This window comes from Giraffa tippelskirchi, chromosome 5 (assembly GCF_054371585.1).
Source record: "Giraffa tippelskirchi isolate mGirTip1 chromosome 5, T2T-mGirTip1v1.2.pri, whole genome shotgun sequence".
Classification (NCBI taxonomy): Eukaryota; Metazoa; Chordata; class Mammalia; order Artiodactyla; family Giraffidae; genus Giraffa; species Giraffa tippelskirchi.
The window spans coordinates 62,264,665-62,274,323 of record NC_137279.1 but is presented as its reverse complement, the minus strand read 5'-3'; positions in this window follow the sequence as shown (position 1 = coordinate 62,274,323).

The window sequence follows — 9,659 nt, the reverse complement described above, 5'->3', positions numbered from 1 at the left end:
GCACTGAGAGTTATGTGTAATTAAACCAAATTAAAAATTACTTATTTCCATATATACTATTTTCAAAGTATTATGGTAGGATGCAGGATAAGGAGGAAATAGCTTCTGATCTGACTAAACAGAGAATCCAATGGGAGTTTTTCACCATTGAGAATGTTTGCTGTGTGTTTGTCATACATGGCCTTATTATGTTGAGGTAGTGTCTACTACTATATATAAAACAGGTAACTAATGAAAACCTACTGTATAGCACATGGAACTCTATTTAATATACTGTGGTGACCTCGATGGGAAGGAAGTCCAAAAGGTTGGGGATATGTGCATATGGATAGCTAATTCATTTTGTTGTACAGTAGAAACTGTAACACATTGTAAAGTAACTGTACTTCAGTAAAAAAAAATTGTAAAAATTCAATGGGAGAATTCCCCACTGGCTTACCTCAATTTATTTGTAGAAAAGAATACAAACATGATTTTAGCTGATGGTTTAGCCTAGTTGATTTGCATATAATTATTTAATTTTTCTGTAAGGATAGTCTTACTTGAAGAGGTTTTTAATCAACACATTTTACTTCTAGATTGAAATCAAACTCTAAAGTTTATGCAGTTTGTAAAAGGGCTCTGTAATTTACACTGTAAGTTGTAACAGATATTTTAAAGGTGTACTATTGAATTAAAAAAATAAGAAAGAAGGGGAAACAGAAAGAGAAAGAGAGAGGGAGAATCCTGTGATAAGATCCAGTGCACTACAAGTGTAATTTATTAAATGAAACCTTGCTGAGGTGAGGGCAGTGCTCCTGGGGTGCTACTAAATAGAGACAGCATGGTAGCTGCCCTTTCTTTGCCATGATAATAACAGGACTCTTGCTGTCTATGGCGTCACTGGGGTGACTGACAGGTGGCCCTGGAGAAATGCTTCAGAATGACCACATTAGGCTCCAGGAATCCCAGCAACAGGACATAGCTGTGGTAATTATTTTCCACCAGGGTTACTCAACTATTTAGAGAAAACATTTTATATATCTGGAATTATTTGTATCTAAAAATGTAAATGTCAATAAGTTTAGTAAAAGGTTAATCTTAGGGAAACATTTATAACATTGCAAAATTTAAAACTTCAAATCCACTCACATTTTATTCAATAAAAGCTTTGAATAGGACAAAAATGACTGATTTGTGGAGAGAGCAAAAGGGGGAGTCTATAGGGTTAATTCATTTTTCTCAATATTATTCATTCAGTAAATATAGTTTACTGATTTTATGTACAAAGAAGGTAGGTAGTCTGAATATGCACAGAATTGAGAGCTATGCCACAGGAAGAAGGAAGAGCAACCATTTGGCGGCGGGTGGGGTGGGGGAGGTGGTAAAGAACTTTAAATTTTATTTAGTTAATGACTGTGTAGAGAGTGGGATACTGAGAGAAATCACCAATGAGAACACAAATGCCTCTTTTAGATGAAGAAATAAAGACCTGAATCAAAGATGTGGCAGTGGAAAAAGTACTGCGATTTCATAGTTTGTAGTTCAGGACTATATAATAGATAAAGGTGAAAGATTTTTAAAAAGGTAAAACTGAAAATATGAATATTATAAAAAAACACTTAGGTGACTCTATTGTTTTGGGCCTAGGTGACAGGAAGAATGGCAATGATATTAACCGTTACAGACAATATGCTGCTGCTGCTGCTAAGTCGCTTCAGTCGTGTCCGACTCTGTGCGACCACATAGATGGTAGCCCACCGGGCTCTGCCGTCCCTGGGATTCTCCAGGCAAGAACACTGGAGTGGGTTGCCATTTCCTTCTCCAATGCATGCAAGTGAAAAGTGAAAGTGAAGTCGTTCAGTCGTGTCCGACTCTTCGCGACCCCATGGACTGCAGCCTACCAGGCTCCTCCATCCATGGGATTTTCCAGGCAAGAGTACTGGAGTGGGGTGTCATCGCCTTCTCCTTACAGACAATATACAAACAGGCAATGGTCAGATCATAAAGGAAACTAGAAACTTGACCTAAAATCTTCAGCAACTAGTGCCAGAAGCCAAATCACCACTTCTTCTGTAGCAATTGTCAGGATTTGATGAATAACTGACAGATTCCCTACACTCTCTCCAAACTTAGGGCCAACTGGAAAAAGGCAAAAATATTCCCATGGGAAAATAAAAAAAAAACAGACAAGACACAGCACTTGTAGTCATCTTTCCTCAGCTTTCTAAAACCAGTGACCTCCAATAAGGGCATATATACCTGATACTTCTCTTCCTTTCAGTTTTAAAGCTTTCACATTCCTTTACATGCCTTGAGTCTTTGCCAATGCAAGGTGTGACTGAGTCTTGCTATAGCAAATTCTGAATAAATGACCTTTGCATGTCCTCCTTTGAGTGGTCTTCAATAATTTCCACAACAGAAAGAAGTAAGGTTAAAACAAGAGTCAAGACAGTAAGTTAACTTTTAAACTTGTCTCAAGTACCTCTGAAGAGGAAAGACAGCAAACTGCTGTCCCAGACTAACTGACAATATTCAGAAAGCAAAAAATAAAAAGCCAAAATGACAACAACAAAATGATGACGACAACAAAACACAGCACAACTATCCAAGGGATTGGTAAAAGATTAGCATTATTAAATAAAAAATGCATTGCATTAAATTATTAGCATTATTAAATGCAAAATACACATATTAACATTATTAAACACAAAACACACATTATTAAATACAAACTACAAATTAACGAGGTGATTTTGTTAAAGCTGTTGCAATAGAGAGAACATTCATTAACAAGGAATGTGACAAAGAAAAGGAAGTGAGCCTGGGGTTTGATAGAGACAGCTAAACAAAGGAGCTCTCCCGGAGTGTTGAGTGATTCATGAGGAGTATAGAAACCGGCTTTATTTCAGAATATGTGGTGGTTCTTCTTGATCAGCCCTTTCCAAGAACAAAAGCAAATGAGGTTCCTGCTTTTTGAAAGCATCTTGCTTAATATTGTCAGCATCAGTACTGAATGCAGTTGCAGAAAGATACCTAAAAATAATCTTCTCCTGACCCAGGAATCCTCTCTCCTAAGGTATAAGAAATTGATAAACATCAATCTAAAAGGTACTATGCATCACAGATTGCAAAAACAGAAATCTCACCATGTTATGTAACCAAGAAGATACACACTATTACATTTGTGTCCTTAAGATAAACAAAAAGGGCTTTCCTGGTAGCTCAGTTGGTAAAGAATCTGCCTGCAATGCAGGAGACCCCGGTTGGATTCCTGAGTCTGGAAGATCCCCTGGAGAATGGATAGGCTACCCACTCCAGTATTTTTGGGCTTCCCTGGGGTCTCAGCTGGTAAATAATCCACCTACAATGCTGGAGACCTGGGTTCAATCCCTGGGTTGGGAAAATCCCCTGGAGAAGGGAAAGGCTACCCACTCCAGTATTCTGGCCTGGACAATTCCATGGACTGTATAGTCTATGGCATTGCAAAGAGTCGGATACAACTGAGCAACTTTTGCTTTTGCTTTTCAATATAGACAAAAGCTAGTCCTCATATAAGAGGTCTTGACAGCACCATTTGCCATACATGGTTTATTCTAAATTCAACAGGTAATGAAATTGATCACCTGTGCAAACTAACTGGCTTAATCCAAAGGAGCAATAACTTTGTCATGTCTTTATGAGAGGAAGTACTTTTCAGGTGAGGCAGACCCCAAAGTTAGGTTTCTATTCTTCCACAGAAACTGGTAGATAGTGGTGCTGTCTTTTTTTTTTTTTTTTTTTTTGATAGATATATTAAAAAAAAAAAAAAAAAAAAGACATTCCTCTGGGTCTTACAGTATGTCTTTTTGTTAATTTTTTTTTCCTACTTGTATTTACCCTTACATCGTCTACTTACCCTTCACTGATTACACATCTTTGAATAAATTTCTTAACATTTCTAGACAATGAAGATAATGACATCTATCATAAAATGCTTCCATAATGATTAACTGAAATTGTAAGGTATAGTTTGGGCCGAGGCAGAAAAGAAGGAGAGATGACCTCAACGGAAGTAGGTTACCTTTATTCAGGCAAGGAGGGGAGACAGTCTGCCTAATGACCAGGCTGAGTGCAAGAGGGATCCGGGAGGCTTCATATTTAAAGGGAGGTTTGTGGAAGCGATAAGGGAAATGTTAGCCAGGCAAGACTGTTTTGGATATTCTTTAGTTGAGATGGCATTTGTAGTTGAACAGGGGGTGGGAGATTTGGGGCAAGGGGTGATAAGTCCCCTGGGCAGGGGGTAATAAGTCCCAGGTTGATACAACCGGCCCGGAGCATCAGAACAGTACCTAAATTTTGGTTTTGTTTTTCCTGAAGTTAGATGATTCAGCAAGGGCCTTTGAGCCTGTTGTTTTCTTTTCTAGGCCCAAAGACTCCTTCAGAAATAATACATGACAAGATTGTAAGGGAGGGAGGATAATTGTTTTCCCTCTATTCAGCCTGGGCTCATTGGCTGGGACCCTGTAAATCAGACTCATTAAAGATTAAATAACAAGAAGAAAAAAAGAAGTTTATTAACATGGACATCACACACTTGGCAGGATATAGTGATGAGTAGCTCAAAAACGTGGTTCTGTAGATACCTTGTTTCCTCCCAAAATGCATATGTTAAAACATAAGCCTCAAGGTTATGGTATTTACAAGTGGGGTCTTGTGGACGAGATTCAGTCATAAGAGCAGAGACCTCATGAATGGGAGTATCCTTCTAAAAGAGAGCTCAGAGAGATTCATCACCCCTTTCTCATGTGAAGACAGCAAAAAGGTGACTATATATGAACCAAGAAGTAGCCTCTCACTGATACCAAGCAGAGCCCTGTGAGGGCCCTGGGCACAAGTCTTTCTGTGTCTCCCATTTCTTTGATTACAGGAACAGCCTTCATTCAGCCTCCATCACCTTCCCAAAGTTCCAAGGTGTGGTAATTGGAATCTCTTATTGCCCAGCAGCCAGAAGCACAAGTAATAACATGGGTTTGCAACTGGCATCAGAAATATGTGTGGGGACAGGAGAGGCAGTCTCATAGGATTAAGTCCTCAACCTATAGCATCAACCTGTAGAATCTGATGCTGGGGGGAGATAGTGCCAGAAATGAGTTGAAGTGAAGGACACCCAGGTGGTGTCTGAGAATTACTTGTTAAATGGAAACCATGCCCTCCTCACACCCAGTAGAACTGGGTGATGAATTTTAGTCAAGAAAGACCACAGCTGCCCAGAGAGTGGGCTTCCCTGGTAGCTCAGCTGGTAAAGGATCCGCTTGCAATGCAGGAGATCCCTGTTCAATTCCTGGATTAGGAAGATCCCCTGGAGAAGGGATAGGCTACCCAATCCAGTATTCTTGGGATTCCCTGGTGGTTCAGATGATAAAGAATCTGCCTGCAATGCCAGAGACCTGGGTTCAAGCCCTGGGTTGGGAAGATCCCCGGGAGGAGGGCATGACAACCCACTCCAGTATTCTTGCCTGGAGAATCTCCATGGACAGAGGAACTGGCTGGCTACAGCCCACAGGGTGGCAAAGAGTCAACATGACTAAGCGACTAAGCATAACACAGCATGGTCCAGAGAGTAGCGACTCAGTTTGCGAAAACAACATTTCTCCACTGTATTTTTCAGGACACTTTACAATTTTATTTGTTTCAAAATTTTTCAAAGTCGTAGAAATAGATCAATTTGGGGAGAGGAATCGAGAAAAACAAACAAGCAAAAATACCAGAAAAGTAATAGTTTTTGCTTTTGTTTTTCAAAGTTTGAGAAACAGAATATTCATACTTGGTGAACATGAGTGTAGGAAGCCAAGATTTAATCCTCTTTAAATAAATCATTCAGTATTTAACAAAAAATATATTCAAAAGCAACCATTTAGAAACTAACATTTTTCATATGAAAGGAAAGAGGTAAAAGTTGGTTAGGATTACCCTGAGCCAAATTATTTATGGGAATAAAACCAATATTTGAGAACACAGGATACAAGAAATAAGTAGTCTATGTCCCAAAGCAAACCATCAATCATCATTCCCTGGGGATCAGGGTAGGGGTTGGTTTTGGGTGGTGTGGTGATGTAGGGAGTTATCAAAAACTAAGTAGGAAAACCCCGGAGTTTGGGCATAGAACATCTTTTGTATCATTAAAATTGGAACAGGCCTACTAATGGTACAAGAGTCACTTTAGCCTATAACACAAAATAACTTGCTGTAAAGTTTTACAAAACAAAACAACTCAACCAAAATAATGGGTTTCTAACTAATTACAAACAGAGCTGGTTATCCTCTTTAATTGTGTTTAAAAAATTCTAATTGGAAACTGCAAATCTGGTAACATCTGTTAGATGGTTTGCTAAATGTATCAAGGCCGAAAGTTACTTCGGCCTTTCTTCTTACACATTTTAATGTCTTCAAACACAATCATGCACATATTCCCTGAATTTCTTCATATCAAATGGGCTCCCAATTAAAAATTATTTAATCTCTTATTACTCACTTTTATGATTGTTCCTGTTTCTATGTTGAGAAAAATGAAAAAAAATTGACTTACTTTGCATTTTCAGAATAAGAACCAATTTTAAAAATTTTATTTAAAGAAATTATGTAGTCTATTTGAAACTGTCCTCATTACATGTAGAAAGTATTTAAGGGAAAATGATGTAAATATTTTATTCACTAAATATTGAAAGTTTAATAGTATTAGATAATTAGAAGTCAATTTTAGTTGTTTTTGTGTTTTAAATATATTTCATATTGAATTATCAGCATAAGATAGGATCTGCTGCTGCTGCTGCTGCTAAGTCAATTTTAGTCCTGGCTGACTCTGTGCGACCCCGTAGATGGCAGCCCACCAGGTTCCTCTGTCCCTGGGATTTTCCAGGCAAGAATACTAGACTGGGTTGCCATTTCCTTCTCCAACGCGTGAATGCACGCTAAGTCGCTTCAGTTGTGTCCAACTCTGTGTGACCCTATGGACAGCAGCCCTCCAGGCTCCTCTGTCCACAGGATTCTCCAAGCAAGAATACTGGAGTGGGTTGCCATTTCCATCTCCCAAGATAGGATCTACTTGCTTGGTAATGATTTTTTCCTGATATGTGATTTTTCTCGGATGCCTTCCTTATATAATATTTAAATATCATTCTTAATATGATATTTAATATTCTCAAATATTCTTAAAAATGCAAGAAAGATGCCTGGTACCTTATCCCCACGTTAAAAAAAATAGAGTGACAGTCTTTTGCAAATAACACTGCCTATCTTTTTAATTTGAAAATGCTTTTTCCTAGATATCAAACACAAGTTAATAGGTTTAAAAGTTAAACACATTTCTCTCGTTATCATGTTAAAATTCTTAATCTCTCATCTAGGAGTAAAAGGTTGCTATTACAGGAAATTTACTAGTGGAAAAATAGAGGATATATTTTACTATTACTTATTTAACCTTCATGAAATAAACTATTACTCTCCATTTCCTGTAATAAACTATCTACTCTCCAAACTGATATGGAGATACAAAGAATCCAAAATGATTCTTAGACTGTATAGCACCCTCATTGGCCTACAATTAAATTTTTGCTTTTCTTTAATTGGTGGCATTTATTCACAAAGTTTTGTGTACCAATGATACAAGTTGCTACAATTAAATATCATCAAAGAAAAATAGAAGCAAAAAAGAATGTGCTCTCTTGAGGCTGAATTCTTTGGAAATATGTCCTTTGAAAATATTTTATAAATTCAGGTGTTTTTTTTTTTTAAGGTTTTGAAAATTAGCTGTGGAATTGGCAATGACAAAAGATTGGAAAATTTTATGTGAAAATCCAAGAGTTTGCACTCATTTACATTCATAAATCCCTATGTTTTCATTTTATTCATAGTAAGTTGAAATAAGCAATTATTAAAGATGTATAAAACTGTGTTTTATGTGAGAAAAACAATGCTGACTTCCAAAGTGGATCTATAGTCTCAGAAATGACCTCAAAATATGTCAACAATAGGAATCAAAAATAAGTTATTTCTTTAATGATTATATGATTACTGCTTTCAAAGTACTTTGTATTTAGATAACTTGTAGGATTAGTCATATCATAGGAGAAGGTTTTAATGGATAAGATGATGAGCTCATTGTGTAAAATGAAAAAGTGTAACATATGAATAGGTATTTTGATAATAAAACTTATGTCAAGTGTCAAATTCCATTGATTCAGTTGTGAGTCTGTAGTATTAATATGTACCCACCATGTGGTTAAATACCATGTTAATGATGTGGAGATAAAATGAGACAAAAAAATTAAAAATTTTTAATAACAAGAAGTTTAAAGTGTTAATTTAATTTCTTATTGCTCAATATAATAGTGAGAAAATTGATGTTAAAGCAGATGAACATCCTCTGAAGAAAACAATGGAAAAATGATAAATCTGGTTTTCCATTTCATGTCTTGACAAAGAGCATAGATGTCATCACCCAAGAAACAAGCTGAACAAGTTGAAAATCAATGACTTTTGGAGTCATTAGAAAACTGAACTCCCAGGACAATCACGCTGTGAAATCTGGAAAGTGAAAATGTTAGTACCTTAGTCATGCCCGACTCTGTGATCCCATGGACTGTAGTGAGACAGGCGCCTCCGTCCGTGGAATTCTCCAGGAGAGAGTACTGGAGTGGGTTGCCATTCCCTTCTCCAGAGAATCTTCCCAACCTAGGAATTAAACCTGGGTCTTCCACATTGCAGGCAGATTCTTTACCACCACCAGGGACTGAAATATGGAGAAATCCAGAAAATCACAACTGAGATCTGTGTAAGTAGAGCAAAAGTCACCGATGCGGTCAACTGGAAGGATCGCTTAACTGATGATTTTGAAGAATGCCTAAAGGCTATTTGTGGACTAGCTTGAGAGTAAGAAATTCCTGAACTCTGTGGTCTTAAATTGCCTCATGGATCTCAAAGGATTTTACCTCCAGGAAATCTTAAAGAGTTCTCACAGTGAGGAGCCAAGGAATCTCCCCTAGAGGCAGGAAGAGGGAAAAAGTAACAATTGTGAAGTCTGCCCAGAACATTCTTCCTAACAAACTCCTACTCTCAAAGGACAAAGACTTTACCAGTACAGTATCCCACCTGTAAGAAATATATCCCTCTGACCTTAGTCTCCTCTATTCTTTTCGTCTTGCCTGTAGTTTTGTGGAGAAGCTAAGAAACACATGTGAAGGTCACAGTCTAAGGACTTAGATTCTCTTAAAAAGTGAGACTTACTGATTATGATAAGGTTATAGAATTATTCTTACCCAATATCCTACCACATACCAGTATAACTATGTTACAATTTAAAATGCTGAATATGTGGCTGTATGTAAGGAGGAGTTTCAGCAAAGCTAAAATAATAAAATTACTTCCCATGCGGATGTACTATATGTGTACTCAGTCACGGCTTGTTTGAGTCTTTGTGACCCCATGGACTCAGCCAACAGATTGTGGTTTCTGATGCCATTCTTCAATTAAAAAAAAAAAAGGTAACCATAAGTTCCTTTTCTAAGTCTGTGAGTCTGTTTCTGTTTTGTAAGTAAGTTCATTTGGGGGGATGGGTGGGGGAGAAGAAATAGTTAAGGAGTCTGAGAACAAAATAAACACACTGTTATATTTAAAATGGATAACCAACAAGGACCTACTGT